Source organism: Lissotriton vulgaris, chromosome 12, assembly GCF_964263255.1.
Source record: "Lissotriton vulgaris chromosome 12, aLisVul1.2, whole genome shotgun sequence".
NCBI lineage: Eukaryota > Metazoa > Chordata > Amphibia > Caudata > Salamandridae > Lissotriton > Lissotriton vulgaris.
In genome coordinates, this window is record NC_141700.1 from 24,802,352 (window position 1) to 24,818,486 (window position 16,135).

The window sequence follows — 16,135 nt, forward strand, 5'->3', positions numbered from 1 at the left end:
TTGCCCCTCTTCCTGGTCATCATCGTCCGTGGTGACAGGGTCCTGGTGGTGCTGGGTTTGAGGAGTTGGAGGCGTAATTTCCTGTAGTGTTTCCCTGTTTCTAACTGGAGTAGCAGGGATGGAACGTGGGTGCGAGACAGGGATTTCTTGAGAAGCTGTTGTCGGTGCAAATCTCTTTTTATAGTCCACCAGCATAAACTGCGGATCCATCATCATGGAGGATGGCAGAGCAACCATCTCCTCCTGGTACCCTTGGCGGCAGTGTTGTTGCGGGGGGTTTTGGTACTCCCCATATCCCTCTTCATAATCATCATCCTGACATTTTACATGTAGTTGTGATGCACTGCTGGCATAAACAAAGGGTCCGTCATCCTCCTCTTCTAAATCCTCCTCCTCTATCAGGTCTGATGGCACCAGAGTAGTAACCTTGCTTTGGGAGGTGACTTCTGGCGTAACCCCCCTCTTTCAGACAATCACTAGTTTTTCTGGAATTTCCCTTGTCGACGAGATCGCCGTCGACACTACTGTCGATGCCATCATCGACACCAGGCGTAGAGCGCTATCCATTTGTCATCGTCGATGCCGTCATCGATGTTATCGGCGTCAACACCACCGTCGACAATAACGCCATTGACGGAGAGGACACCGCAATAGGCAATGATGGTGGCTTTGAAAGTTTCTTTACCTCTATCTTCGTCATCGACGATGATGATTTCTTCATTGACGATCCCGTCGACAATGCAATTTTCTTAGATATTTCCTTAGGGGGCATAGAAGACGGCTTCCTGAAGGATTCTCGGATCTGAGGAGGTGACTTTGATGGGTCAGAAGTAGATTTTTACGATGATTTTGCTCCAGAAGTATGTCCTTTACTCTCCTTTTCCATAGATTGAGGAGATTTTGAAGGACTACGCCCAGAAGACCCATGAGTGGTATTTTGAGGTCCTTCTCAGGACGTTCCTCTGAGGAATGAGTATGAGGAGATTTTCTTCTCTTTTGAGATCTCCTAGATGTAGAGGAGGATGCCTCATCACTGTCACTGGAGATAACCTCCTTTCTGTCCTTTAGATTTGAAGCCATATTAAAAGGCGTCCCTTATGATCTCTCAGAGTCTTACTTGAGAAAGTGAGACATACCTTACATTCTTTGGCCTGGTGATCCGGGTATAGATAGTAAATGCAGTCAGCATCAGGGTCATCAGTGTAGAACCTCTTCTTTGAACAAGTGGCACAGGCTCTAAATAGACCTTTCTTCTATTTCCCAGACATTCTTTAAAGAATGTACCTTTAGACAGTCCAGAGTATTATAAAATCTAGTTGAAAATGTAAGAACAAAGTTCCTGCAAAGGGTTGGAAATATCAGAATTTGAGCAGAGCTCAAAAGGAGACTCCCTAGCACGACGTGCGGTAGAAATTCTGATGGGCAAAAGGTTCTCTCAGGAGTGTTCTAGATGGTGAAGAGCTCTGATTGGTTCAGAGACAAGTTTGGTCTCTATTACATAACAACGGTTATGGGTTGCAAAAGGAAAATGGGCCTAGGCCTCTTTTCTGTTTGCTATACAACTAAGCATTGATTTTTTTTTATACCGGAGACTCCCGTCTCGACAACGGGGAATGATTCAGGCATGTGAATCTATGAAAGCTCCTATACTAGAGTAAAGAAAGGGCTGTGGGGGGCTGTCCATTCCTCACATATAAAGGACTTTGGGGGCGGCCTATGTCTCATATAGAAAGGCCCCATGTCTCATATAGTAAGGACTATGGGGGCTGCCCATGCCTCATATAGAAAGGGCTGTGGAGGGCCGTCCATTCCTCATATAGAAAGGACTGTGGGGGCTGCCCATGTCTCATATAGAAAGGACTGTGGGTGGGGGGGGCTGCCCATGTCTCATATAGAAAGGACTGTGGGTGGGGGGGGCTGCCCATGCCTCATATAGAAAGGACTGTGATGGGCTACTCATACCTCATACAGAATGGGCTGTGGGGGCTGCCCATGTCTCATATAGAAAGGACTGTGTGGGGCTACTCATGCCTCATATATAAAGGACTGGAGGGGGAGCAGCCCATGCCTCATACAGAAAGGACTGTGGGGGCTGCCCATGCCTCATACAGAAAGGACTCTGGGGGGCTGCCCATGTCTCACACAGAAAGGCATGTGGGGGAACTGCCCATGCATCATATAGAATGACTTGGGGTTCTGCCAACGCATCATATAAAATGCCTGGCAGGGGAGGGGGGCTGCCCCAAGCCTCATAGACAAACTGCTGACGTCTTGTCTAATAGAGAAATGACCCGCCCCTGGGGATTTGCAGGAAATGAATGGGGGCTTTCAGCGCGCGCCGGATCCCTCGCTTGTGATACATCTACCGGGCCCTCCTGTGATTACAAAATGTTAATTGCGAACGGAGCAGTCATTGGCCGTGTAAAACGTGGGAGATCGATGGAACATTCTGTGCGTGGGTCAAAGCTAGCTCCACATGATTTGTGTGTGTGGGGGGAGGTGTTTGTGTGTGACTGAGAATGTGTGTGCTCATACGTTTGTTTAAGTCTGCCCGCTTAAACGTATGCCTATTTATGTTATCAGCTGTGTGTGTGCGTTTCTTTGTGTTAGTGTGAGTGTGTACACGCTTTGTGTGCATGCCAGTGTCTTTGTGTGTGTTAGTTGGTGCGGTGGTGTGCGTACTTTGTGTGTTTTTGGGACTGGAGGTCCGGTGCCCTCCTCATACCTGTTTCGTTCTGCTGTACCACACCCTTTCTTCCTCTAGCTCCCTCCATTGTGTTACTCTTTGTTGTGTCCTGTGCACCTCAAACATTTTTACCACCCTGTTACTCTTTGTTAAGTCTGGCGTTCCTCTCCCAGCTGTATCATCTGCTATACTTTGCCTTTTCTTCTTCTGGCTCAATAGCTTTGTTACTCTTTGTTAAGTCTGGCGCTCCTCTCCCAGCTGTATCATCTGCTATACCTTGCCTTTTCTTCTTCTGGTTCAATAGCTTTGTTACTCTTTGTTAAGTCTGGTGCTCCTCTCCCAGCTGTATCATCTGCGATACCTTGCCTTTTCTTCTCCTGGCTCCACAGTTTGCTTACTCTTTGTTAAGTCTGGCGCTCCTCTCCCAGCTGTATCATCTGCTATACCTTGCCTTTTCTTCTTCTGGTTCAAGAGCTTTGTTACTCTTTGTTAAGTCTGGCGCTCCTCTACCAGCTGTATCATCTGCTATACCTTGCCTTTTCTTCTTCTGGTTCAAGAGCTTTGTTACTCTTTGTTAAGTCTGGCGCTCCTCTACCAGCTGTATCATCTGCTATACCTTGCCTTTTCTTCTTCTGGTTCAATAGCTTTGTTACTCTTTGTTAAGTCTGGTGCTCCTCTCCCAGCTGTATCATCTGCGATACCTTGCCTTTTCTTCTCCTGGCTCCACAGTTTGCTTACTCTTTGTTAAGTCTGGCGCTCCTCTCCCAGCTGTATCATCTGCTATACCTTGCCTTTTCTTCTTCTGGTTCAAGAGCTTTGTTACTCTTTGTTAAGTCTGGCGCTCCTCTCCCAGCTGTATCATCTGCTATACCTTGCCTTTTCTTCTTCTGGTTCAATAGCTTTGTTACTCTTTGTTAAGTCTGGCGCTCCTCTCCCAGCTGTATCATCTGCTATACCTTGCCTTTTCTTCTTCTGGTTCAATAGCTTTGTTACTCTTTGTTAAGTCTGGCGCTCCTCTCCCAGCTGTATCATCTGCTATACCTTGCCTTTTCTTCTTCTGGTTCAATAGCTTTGTTACTCTTTGTTAAGTCTGGCGCTCCTCTCCCAGCTGTATCATCTGCTATACCTTGCCTTTTCTTCTTCTGGTTCAATAGCTTTGTTACTCTTTGTTAAGTCTGGTGCTCCTCTCCCAGCTGTATCATCTGCGATACCTTGCCTTTTCTTCTCCTGGCTCCACAGTTTGCTTACTCTTTGTTAAGTCTGGCGCTCCTCTCCCAGCTGTATCATCTGCTATACCTTGCCTTTTCTTCTTCTGGTTCAAGAGCTTTGTTACTCTTTGTTAAGTCTGGCGCTCCTCTCCCAGCTGTATCATCTGCTATACCTTGCCTTTTCTTCTTCTGGTTCAATAGCTTTGTTACTCTTTGTTAAGTCTGGCGCTCCTCTCCCAGCTGTATCATCTGCTATACCTTGCCTTTTCTTCTTCTGGCTCAATAGCTTTGTTACTCTTTGTTAAGTCTGGCGCTCCTCTCCCAGCTGTATCATCTGCTATACCTTGCCTTTTCTTCTTCTGGTTCAAGAGCTTTGTTACTCTTTGTTAAGTCTGGCGCTCCTCTCCCAGCTGTATCATCTGCTATACCTTGCCTTTTCTTCTTCTGGTTCAATAGGCTTTGTTACTCCTTGTTAAGTCTGGCGCTCCTCTCCCAGCTGTATTAACTGCTATACCTTGCCTTTTCTTCTTCTGGCTCAATAGCTTTGTTACTCTTTGTTAAGTCTGGCGCTCCTCTCCCAGCTGTATCATCTGCTATACCCTGCCTTTACTTCTTCTGGTTCAATAGCTTTGTTACTCTTTGTTAAGTCTGGCGCTCCTCTCCCAGCTGTATCATCTGCTATACCTTGCCTTTTCTTCTTTTGGCTCAATAGCTTTGTTACTCTTTGTTAAGTCTGGCGCTCCTCTCCCAGCTGTATCATCTGCTATACCTTACCTTTTCTTCTTCTGGTTCAATAGCTTTGTTACTCTTTGTTAAGTCTGGCGCTCCTCTCCCAGCTGTATCATCTGCTATACCTTGCCTTTACTTCTTCTGGTTCAATAGCTTTGTTACTCTTTGTTAAGTCTGGCGCTCCTCTCCCAGCTGTATCATCTGCTATACCTTGCCTTTTCTTCTTTTGGCTCAATAGCTTTGTTACTCTTTGTTAAGTCTGGCGCTCCTCTCCCAGCTGTATCATCTGCTATACCTTACCTTTTCTTCTTCTGGTTCAAGAGCTTTGTTACTCTTTGTTAAGTCTGGCGCTCCTCTCCCAGCTGTATCATCTGCTATACCTTGCCTTTTCTTCTTTTGGCTCAATAGCTTTGTTACTCTTTGTTAAGTCTGGCGCTCCTCTCCCAGCTGTATCATCTGCTATACCTTGCCTTTTCTTCTTCTGGCTCAATAGCTTTGTTACTCTTTGTTAAGTCTGGCGCTCCTCTCCCAGCTGTATCATCTGCTATACCTTGCCTTTTCTTCTTCTGGCTGAATAGCTTTGTTACTCTTTGTTAAGTCGGGCGCTCCTCTCCCAGCTGTATCATCTGCTATACCTTGCCTTTTCTTCTTTTGGCTCAATAGCTTTGTTACTCTTTGTTAAGTCTGGCGCTCCTCTCCCAGCTGTATCATCTGCTATACCTTGCCTTTTCTTCTTCCGGTTCAATAGCTTTGTTACTCTTTGTTAAGTCTGGCGCTCCTCTCCCAGCTGTATCATCTGCTATACCTTGCCTTTTCTTCTTCTGGTTCAAGAGCTTTGTTACTCTTTGTTAAGTCTGGCGCTCCTCTCCCAGCTGTATCATCTGCTATACCTTGCCTTTTCTTCTTCCGGTTCAATAGCTTTGTTACTCTTTGTTAAGTCTGGCGCTCCTCTCCCATTTGTAATTGTATAGCTTTTCAATCCCTGGAGGCACAACACCAGGATAATGTGCTGCGTGGCTACACACTTATAAGGCCCAAAAGGCGAGACCTATTGGCTATGCAAATGCTTGTTTAGGAATAGGCACAGGTTGCAAGAATTTTCACCTACTCCTAAAATCGTTTTTTGTCAACATTCACCAAGGGGAAGGGGTCCTTTGTGGACCACTTCCCATGTGTGAATGGGTAGGTACCATCTTTGAGTTGGTGGTAAAATATTCATATTTTGTGACCGGATTTTCAATGCAAAACCTTTGTACATAGGACAAGGAATCAGTATTTGGAAGGAACACCCATAACCTGCCCATTCCAAATTGCAATTTCTAATAGTTTGCTAAATCCATTTAACGATTCTGAAAACCTTTATCAAATTATTAAATGGGTTCAGTACATTTAAAAAAGCGTTTTAGCATTTACAAACCCTCTGATTTCATGAATTGGAAGATTTGCGAACCCTAAAAGCTTTTGTAAATGAGGTCCTGAATTTAGTAACCATTTGTAAAATACTTAACTAAAATAAAACAATCAACGAAGACAAAAGCAGCTGTCCATCAAAGAATACCACCCAGAATATCATCTCTGGACTTTGGTTGGCTCAGAGGGAAGGCTGCCTGCTTCAATGCGCGGAAAAAGTCTGGGAGTAAATCCTTTATTCCAGCTGTCTTCATCATCCTTTGGCAGACACAAATGCTGCTTGATTTCCTGCATACCTCAATGCATCATAGACATGCTATTGCATGGCAATGTCATTCACTGCTCCTCGGTTGTTTGGCATGCGCACTTCTTCAGTCTCCGTGCCACATACTGCCACCACTCAGTGGCACCGACCTACTGGGCATTCACTGCACACAATTTCCTTTGAATTAGAGATGCGGTGAAGCCAGGTCTCATGTGGACTATAAGGGCCAGGCCTGTCTTTCTCACTCATTTCTAACCTGTTAATGGATTCCCTTCCAAGGTGCAACAATGTTGAGTTGTCCTTCACAAAACCTGATTAGCCAGCCAGCGAACAGTGCTGGTAATCAATCATTTGAAATGTCGGGGGAGTACAGTGTCCAATGATTAATTGCTTAAAAAGTTGAAATCATGTAATTAATTAAATACGCCTTTTATGCTTATTAGTTGTTCTGATGTGTACGTCATCACATACTGACATGACAATATAACAAATATATAATATATATTGTTCTAGATTTACTGTCCTGGAAGTCAGTGACACCATACTATTGAAGGACATCACTCAGTGCTTAATTGGTAAAGAAATAAGGGCCAGGACCCTCATCAGGAGGCCACAGCAGCTGGCACCACACTTTGCCCTGCCAGCACTGCCAATAATGGTCGGAACACAACTACTAACCATCATACTGCTACAAGGGTGACCATGCAGACTATTACAGACCCCCAAAGCTATAACAATGGCATGGGTGGCAGCTGTTAGTCATTTTTAGTATATATTGAATTAATAAATAAGGATAAGTTACTTACCTGTAATCCTAGTTCTCTTCCAGGGGTATCGTCATCAAAGTCATAAGCATTAAAATATTCCCACCCATGCGCGGGACCCCAGAAACACTATATTATATGTGCCCCACATATATATAACCATATATATATATATATATATATATATATATATATATATATATCTCGCTCAAGGTTTCCAATCTTTCACTCCGATAGAAACCACGCACTGCGGGGATGATTCTCCAAGTTAAGCTTTATTTCGTTCGCAACAGACGCGTTTCAGCGCTCCGCCTTCCTGTTGTCAATGAGAGAGGTGATGATTTTTTTGTCCCCCCTAACCTAGGGAGAGGACCAAGCAGGCGCCTTGAACACAAAACGCATATCATGCTCAATGATTGTGCTGGTCCCATCCTCCTAGGACCACCCCAAGCAAAGTTATGGGCAAAAATATGATGCCAACCAAAGGCCCAGCAAAGCATTATGGGGCGAGATTCTAGAATTTAGTGAATATTATAGTATTAGCTCTCAGCTGAGCCCGAGAGCCTGCCCCTTGAGGAATGTTTTAATATTGTACACTATATTATTCACTGCACCCTAGAATATTGTTTCATAATGCTTTGCAGGGCCTTTGGTTGGGATTGTATTTTTTGCCCATACCTGTGCTTGGGGTGGTCCTAGGAGGATGGGACCACTACCAATCGTTCAGCATGATATGCTCTTTGGGTTAAAGGCATCTGCTTGGTTCTCTCCCTAGGTTAGTGAATACCTCAAAATCATCACCTCTCTCACTGCTTGCTGTATTTTCACTTTCACTTTTGTGAGATGATTATATGCATTTTAGCATGTAATAATAGAGTTATTAGTTGTTTAACAAGGGTATGTGAGGTTTCTGTTTTATTAATTGTGGTGGGACGGAATCGAGTTGCAGAGTTAATTTCTTAATTCCTTGTAAAGGTACTTTGCTACCCAGAGAGTTCTTCTCTAGTGGTACTGTGGAAGAGGATAACCCCGGGTGTATACTTCTGGCAGCAGTCATGATTACAGAGTCATGTGGTGGATCCGACCGGAGAAAAAGCGGATATTGGTCAGGTGCCTTGTATTTTTTCAGAATATGTGGCGGTGCATGACCTACAGATGTTGGACTAAAGAACGTGTGTAATGCTGGTTCCAACAAGCCTGGGACGAGAGGCAGCAGAGGTCTGGATGCAGCTCTGTGTTGAAGAGTTTCAAAAATCACTGATGCGGATGTGTTCGGTGAAGGCATAGCAATGTTAAGTTTTGTTGCCCCTCTGATTATAAGCGGGGCGGAATTTCACGCCCACGTTTTGCTGAGTAATCCCACACTGAAGACCAGAAAGTAGTGGAGGACCATGAAGGAGATATATGTCTGACTCTAGAGACATGAGATAGTCGAAATGTGGACTGCGCCCTCCTCTGGGGAGTCCTAGATCTTGATGTTTGCATTTGCAGTGATGGTGATCTTCTTTTTTATGGAGATTGAGATCTTTGAGAAGATCTTGCTAGAGGCAATGGAGATGAAACCTCAGGAGAGAAAGTACAAGGAGGAGTACTCCTCGGAGGAGGTGCATGCTTAGAGCCCCTGGATGGAGGGTATGTTTGAGATTAGTCTGAAGCTGGGCTCTGAGGTGGAACATGCCAATGTTTTACACTCTGCAACTACTGTGGAGAAAGGTTGCTGGACTTTTCTGGAGATGTATGCAAAATCCTGCCATCTGCTGAGGAAGACTGACTTGTTGGTGTCGATCTCCTTGTTCTGGGCATCGATCTCCTTATTCTCGACGTCGATCTCCTCCTCTCAACGTCGATTGAGATTTGTCCAGCTGAGAGTGCCTCTACGTTGACGAATGCCTCAACACTGACGGATGCCTTGCATTATCCGGTGTCGACGTTAACCAGTGGGGACTTTGAAGGATTTGTCAAACTTTTTGACTCCAAGATGGTCAACGGCACCTTCATCGGTGGCAGCTTCCACATTAGTGAATGTGGCCTCATTGTTGAATGTCCCTAAGTCAGTGGGGCTGTCAGGACTCGTCTCAATGGAAAAACTTCCATTGTCAGACACTTCATCATTGATGGATATCTATCCAGCAATTTCGACGTCGGTGATGATGCCGACCGCGAGCACACATGAATCTGCCTTGGCGGAGATCCCCTACCTGTGACGGCGAAGAAGAGCAGCATTTCGGGAGTTTTTCGCTTCTCCTCTGTGTGCATGCTTCTCCCTAGAGGAAGTCATGTTAGAGGCTCTACGAGACCCTCCAAGGCTACTTGAAGTTGCTTTTCCTCTCTCTTGACGGACATGTAGACAAATCTTTTCTCTGTTCCATAAAGTTATTTTTGATCATTTCTGACAGTAGTAGCATGTGTCTGGTAGGTGGGAGGAAGGAAATTACGTTATACATACAAAGTGTGGGTCACATCTTGCCATCTTTTTGCCATACAAAGCATACTTGTTATGGCATTTTCTGACTGTGAAAACATTATTTCAGTCAGGAAATAAGGTTAAAAGCATTCAGAGTACTTAAAACCGTCAAGTGAAGACAATTTTGGAAAAATTGTAAGAGACAACATGACACAAAAAGATAAAGTTTGAAGAGGTCAGTGCTCCAAATCCTTACAGAAAGAGACATAAAAAAGAACTAGACCGAACTGTCACGTGTGGGGCATGATGGGATTAAGGATGTCTTGAAGACACAGCGCCTGTGTTCTCTTTTGAGGTTTTCAATGCACCCTATTGGGTAACAATAGCTTTTATTCATTTGCCTTTTTCCTTACAAATAAAGGTTATTTTTTACACTTGTAGAAATCTTTAATGTGTATGGTTAATTTTAAATGAAAAACTCAATATAATTGGGGAATTTGTATATCTTTAGAGTGTGTGTATGTATGTATATGTGTAAATATATGTGTGTATATATATATATATATATATATATATATATATATATATATATATATATATATATATTCAACCAAACCCTCTCCAGTATGGAAAAGAAATCCGGGCCACTTGAAAGTGCAAAGGTGTATTTATTCAAGGCTTTCTCGACGCGTTTCGCAGAAGATCTGCTTTTTCGTGAAAAAGCAGATCTTCTGCGAAACGCGTCGAGAAAGCCTTGAATAAATACACCTTTGCACTTTCAAGTGGCCCGGATTTCTTTTCCATACTGGAGAGGGTTTGGTTGGATGATATTGGGATTCGCTATCCCATCCGAGGCCCGCCTTTGCCAAGCGGCATGGTTCTACAGCGACTCGTTTGGCTGGAAATATATATATATATATATATATATATATATATATATATATATATATATATCCAAAATTATCTGCTTCCGTAAAAGAGATGAGGGGACACAGCGGGGCAAGTAAACAGCTTTTATTTAGTTTGGCATGACGCGTTTCGGCGATTTGCCTCTTCAGATGCCTCAGGTACAGGAAGTCCGTAAGTTTCTCTTTTTAATGGTTGGCCCAACCCCCTGAAGTAGTGTAGGCCACGCCCCAACCGCATCACACTCGAGGACACTCGCGCTGCTCAGTGTTCACTTTTGAAAAGACTGCAACATCCAGCATGCAGCTTGTTCGTTTATGCGATGAGTGTCTCCGTCAGCCCTTGTTTTCAATTGTTTCTGGTAAGCGGCTGATTGGCAATGCGATTGAAGTTGAACTCCTGTACTGTGCTGGACCAAAAACGCCATTATATATATATGTGTGTGTGTGTATATATATATATATATATATATATATATATATATATATCCATACTAATATAATAAAGAGAGAGCCCAAACCTTTGGGGCGGGTAATCTCAGGAACCACAGCACCAATCACAACACCCAATACAGCGTTGGAAATGGCAGTTGCAACAGAAGGACATAGGCTATGCAGACGCCCACCATATACATTTAAAAGGTAAAAGAACCGTGCCAGCAAAGTAGTCCCTTGTGGGCGTGTCTGTGTTGTGCTGTGGGCGTGTGCTGGGGGCGTGACAAATGCTGGGACGTGTGGTACGTTCCGCCCTTCATGCCAGGTCTCATATCGTGTGCTAATCCCACCGTGCTCCCTTTAAATACCCCTGCACTCCATAATCATAACCCACCCTTACTCCTTAAAATACCCCAACACCCTTAAACACTAACACATCCTAATCCTATAGATATACCCTGTACCCCAAAACCCAAACCTATCCCTAAACCCTAAAAACACCCCTGTACCCCAAAACCCAAACCTAGCCCTAAACCCTATAAATACCCCTGTACCTCAAAACCCAAACCTACATCTGAACGCTAAAAATACCCCGTACCCCAAAACCCAAACCTAGCCCTGAACCCTAAAAATACCACTGTACCTCAAAACCCAAACCTACCCCTGAACCCTAAAATACACCTGTACCCCAAAACCCAAACCTAGCCCTGAACCCTTAAAATACCCCTGTACCCCAAAACCCAAACCTACCCCTGAACCCTAAAAATACCCCTGTACCCAAAACCCAAACCTACCCCTGAACCCTAAAATACAACTGTACCCCAAAACTCAAACTTAGCCCTGAACCCTAAAAATACCCCTGTACCCCAAAACCCAAACCTAGCCCTGAACCCTTAAAATACCCCTGTACCCCAAAACCCAAACCTACCCCTGAACCCTAAAAATACCCCTAAAACCCAAACCTTGCCCTGAACCCTAAAAATACCCCTGTACCCCAAAACCCATACCTATCCCTAAACCCTAAACTACCCCTGTACCCCATAACCCAAAACTATATCTGAACCCTTAAAATACCCAAACACCCCAAAACATATACCTCAGTACCCCAAAACATATACTCCTATACCCATTCTTACCTTATCCAAACATTAAAAAAAACATGCTTTTACCATTCACCCGGCTCGTAAATCACACAAAGTTCCTCTGCGATGGTGGAATAAAACCTTCTTAGGACACACGTGTGAGCAAGCCTGGTCACAGCCGAAACATGTAACAAAGAAGCGGATTACATTTACTGAACTGCAAATTCGATCTGTGTCCTGGGAGTGCGTTATTCCGCCATAGCGGAGGAACTTTGTGCGATATATATATTTCCAGAACAACCTCTGAGAATAGGAGCCTCCAACCCTGCAGGGCGGCTATGGATTATGGGTATGAAGGAACTTGAATTGCTGTGTGTGGCTCAAACTGGGCTTCAGCAATATTGCTGAAGCCCAGTTTGAGCCACACACAGCATTTTATTCCACATAGTTCTGAACGGCACACTTCTTTTCCTGACGCGTTTCGGCTTGATATAAAGCCTTGTTCTCAGGTAAAGCAAATTAACGCTTGAAGTGACTACATGCTTTTTGACCCTAGTCACTTTAAGAGTTAATTGGAGTTACCTGTGAGCAAGGCTTTATTTCAAGCCAAAACGCCTCAGGATGATTGGGTGGGCTGTTCAGAACTGTGTGGCGTAAAATGCTGTGTGTGATCCAAACTGGGCTTCTGATATATATATAATATATATATTACCTACTGGCGGTCGCCAGTAGGTAGTTATAGTTAGGATTTTTTTCAATGCAAAATCTCAAAATTCTATTTGGAATAACTTTGGCGCCGGTTGACAAATCTGCCTGAAAATTTCCTCACATTTGCCTCGCGGAGCTCCGGTCCTTCCTTGAAAGTTTCGGGGGGATTCGTTAAGCGGGGGCCGAGATAAAAGGGGGGTCCCAAAACGTGTTTTCCCCATTTTAATTTCCATATGGCGGTCAAACTCACTTTTAGCCCGAACGGCTGAATGGATTTGCACCAAACTTGGCAAAATTGTAGGGACTGGTAGCCCGATGTGCCTTTGCTATGTCTCAAGATATGTGCTCCAGTGGTTTTTGAGTAATTTAGTTTCAAAAAAATATATATATCTATGGCAGCGCCCCGGTACGCGCACCGGGTGCTCCGGGCGCGCCACGCAACTTGCGCACAGAAAGCTGATTTGCTCTCGGGTGTCTGTAAACATTCGAAACAGTCCGGAGTGGCCGCCATCTTGTGTCTCGGTAAAATCGAGACATAAGAGGTGGAAAAATCAAAGGGGGAAATGACCATAAGGGGGCAGGGATAGACCCCCCATGACCCCCTAGGTTTGATGTGGGGGCCATAAAAGGGCCCACCGGGGCAAAAAAAAAAAAAAAAAAGATTTTTGATTTGCGCGGGGGGAGCGCCCGGTATGCGCACCGGGGAGCGGACCGGGGAGCGTCCCATGGGGAAAAATGAATAATAGAGTTTTTTTTAAATGTAGCCTTTTTTTAGAAATTGGAGGTAGTTCTAAAAAGAACTGTTTTTTTTCTTCTTTTTGTTGTTTTATATTTTTTGTTATTGTTTTTTGAACATTTTAAACTTTTTGGGGGTTTTCTGAACAGTTTTATATTTTTTTTGTATTTTTCATGGGGAGAAACGAAAAAACAGGGAATTGAAAATGGCTCAACTGGAGCAACAAAAAAAAGAAAAGAAATAATTAGGGTTTATTGGGGCATTTGTGGTTGTCCCCAGCAAGGACGATGAGCTTTACGCTCTGTTCTCCGTAGGAGATGGTCTTCCCACAATATTTACAGATAATTCGGAAATCTGCAAATCGTGGCTGAATGCAAGGCATCGTCTCACTTTCCTCTGGTGCCGACGGAGTGGGTTGCTTTCTTTTTGAGGTGGTTCTTGTGGATTGGGGAGGGTTACTGGCCAGTTCCCTCATCTCTGCAGCAGAATAGTTTATTGGATGCTTGCGCTGCATGTGGCGAATCATCGTGTTGTTTCCAAATGAATATTTTTTATTAGGGTTCCCCCTAGAAAGTTCCATGCCACAGATTAGGCAAGTCACCTTGGCTGCATTTACTTTTTTCTTCCCCTCTGGGATCGAAAAAAACTCCCATATAATGTGTGGTCTTGGCTGGTATGGGGTACTTTGTTCTTCAAGCCATCTTCTCCTCCCCTCTTCCTCCTCCTCTTCCTCCTCTTGTTGACCACCAATGATATCTTGTGGTGGTCCTCTTGGTGGTTGTGGTGGTGGTGGTGGTGCAGATGCACCAGCTGCTGCTGCTACTGAAGCCATTATAAAGATCAAAAAGGTACAGAGAGGTACAAACAGGTCTTCCTAAGTCAAAGGACAAAGTCAGAATAAGGAAAAAAGGTGGGGTCTTTCATCCTTTTGAAAAAAAAATGTATTGAACCAATGAAAAGTGTTATTTTCAGGTCACACGACCAGGGGCTTCATCATTATGAAACCAAAACTGTTATGAACCAACGGAAAGTGTTATTTTCAGGTCAAATAACCCGACGCGCTTATGCTACGCGCCCCGGGGCGCGCCCAGGGGCGCGTCGCATAAGCGCGTCAGACGCCTACGTTGCGCGATCGTATTCGCTCGAGTGCTTCCAGGTGCGCTTACGCCGTGCGTATCACGCGCACGCGGCTACGCGATACGTCACGATCATGTTTTCGTTCGCGATATTGGCGCTTACGGGACGCTCCCCGGTGCGCGCCCCGGGGTGCTTCATAAAACTACGCTTTCCGGGGCGCGCACCGGGAGCGCTCCAAGGCAAAACATTTTTTTTTTGCTATGTCTCAAGATATATGCTCGAGTGGTTTTTACGAAAATTAACTTTGAAAAAATATATATTGGGCTACATTGGGCTATATATATGTTAGAGCCCAAATGTAGCCCAATGTAGCCCAAAGATGGCCACCAGAGACAAAAAAAACAAATGTAGCCCAAATATCAGCCAGATGTAGCCCAAATATAGCCCAATGACATAATGTCCCATAGTGTTCTAAAGAACAACTAGAGCGTTAACAGTCTAGTTATAGTTATAGTCCAGTTATAGTTAGGAATTAGCATTTAAAAAACCTTTGAAATTCACTGAAAAAAACATAGGTTTCACACCAGTTATAGTTAGGAATTAGCATTTTAAAAACCTATTAAATTCACTGAAAAAACCATAGGTTTCACACCAGTTATAGTTAGCTGGAAATTTTACTGACATAAAACCATTGAAATTCCCACGTTATAGTTAGTTGGACTCACTATAACTTGCGCGTGCAATGCACTGCTGATGACGTCACATATTACATCACTCATGACATGGTCAGTGACATCACTCATGACCTCACTGATGACACCATCCTTGTGACAGAGTGACAGACCTCCTTTCACTGTAATGTAACCCTTGAAACACACATTCAAAAATAGAAACTAAATTTTTTTTCAAAATGGAGATAACCATATCAGTTACCACAACCAATTCAGTAATTCCACCATCTATATACACATCTACACATTCACAAACAGTTCATATACTCACTAATACATATAGCCACTCATCATATGTAGTGATACACCTATAAATCCTGTTACACATCGACAGTCATCCAAAAGTTACTCACACATGCAAATAAACAATTGAACATCCATTTATTTGCATATAGAGCTATACACACACTACCACCTTACTTCTATTGAAATTTAAACATATGTATTCTCTTAAACAATCCCTTATAGAAACACATACTTATTTAAACAGGAACTCTTACAATCTCTTACTCTCACATATACTCACTTATATACATCAATATTCACATATACTAGATTAAAACATATGTAGTTACTGATAAAGACACTAGTGAGACAGTCATTCACTCACTAACATACACATATACACACTCATTCACCCATACAGTCCTGCACATATGCTGTCTTCAAAACACATACAAACAGAGAGTCAGTCAATCATACATCTATGTGCTAAGTAATACCCCCACCAAACCATATAGACACTCATACTGATACTAAGAAAAATATCTAATAACCCATGTACATACACATGTAGCTACTCACCAACCCATGCAGCTACTTATATACAAAGTGAAACACTAATACATATATTTAAACATTTAAACATTACTCACTAATATTTATTTTTCAGGAAGACACACATTCACTGGATGGTGTCATCAGTGATGTCATGAGTGATGTCACTGACCATGTCATGAGTGATGTAATATGTGGCATCATCAGCAGTGCATTGC

General features: G+C 43.6%; 1 protein-coding gene across 1 annotated transcript in view; it reads left to right on the plus strand.

Moving 5' to 3' along the window:
• Nucleotides 1–16,135, plus strand: part of LOC147673102 (small conductance calcium-activated potassium channel protein 2-like) — a 385,836-nt gene that overhangs the window by 66,899 nt on the left and 302,802 nt on the right. The window lies entirely within an intron of this gene.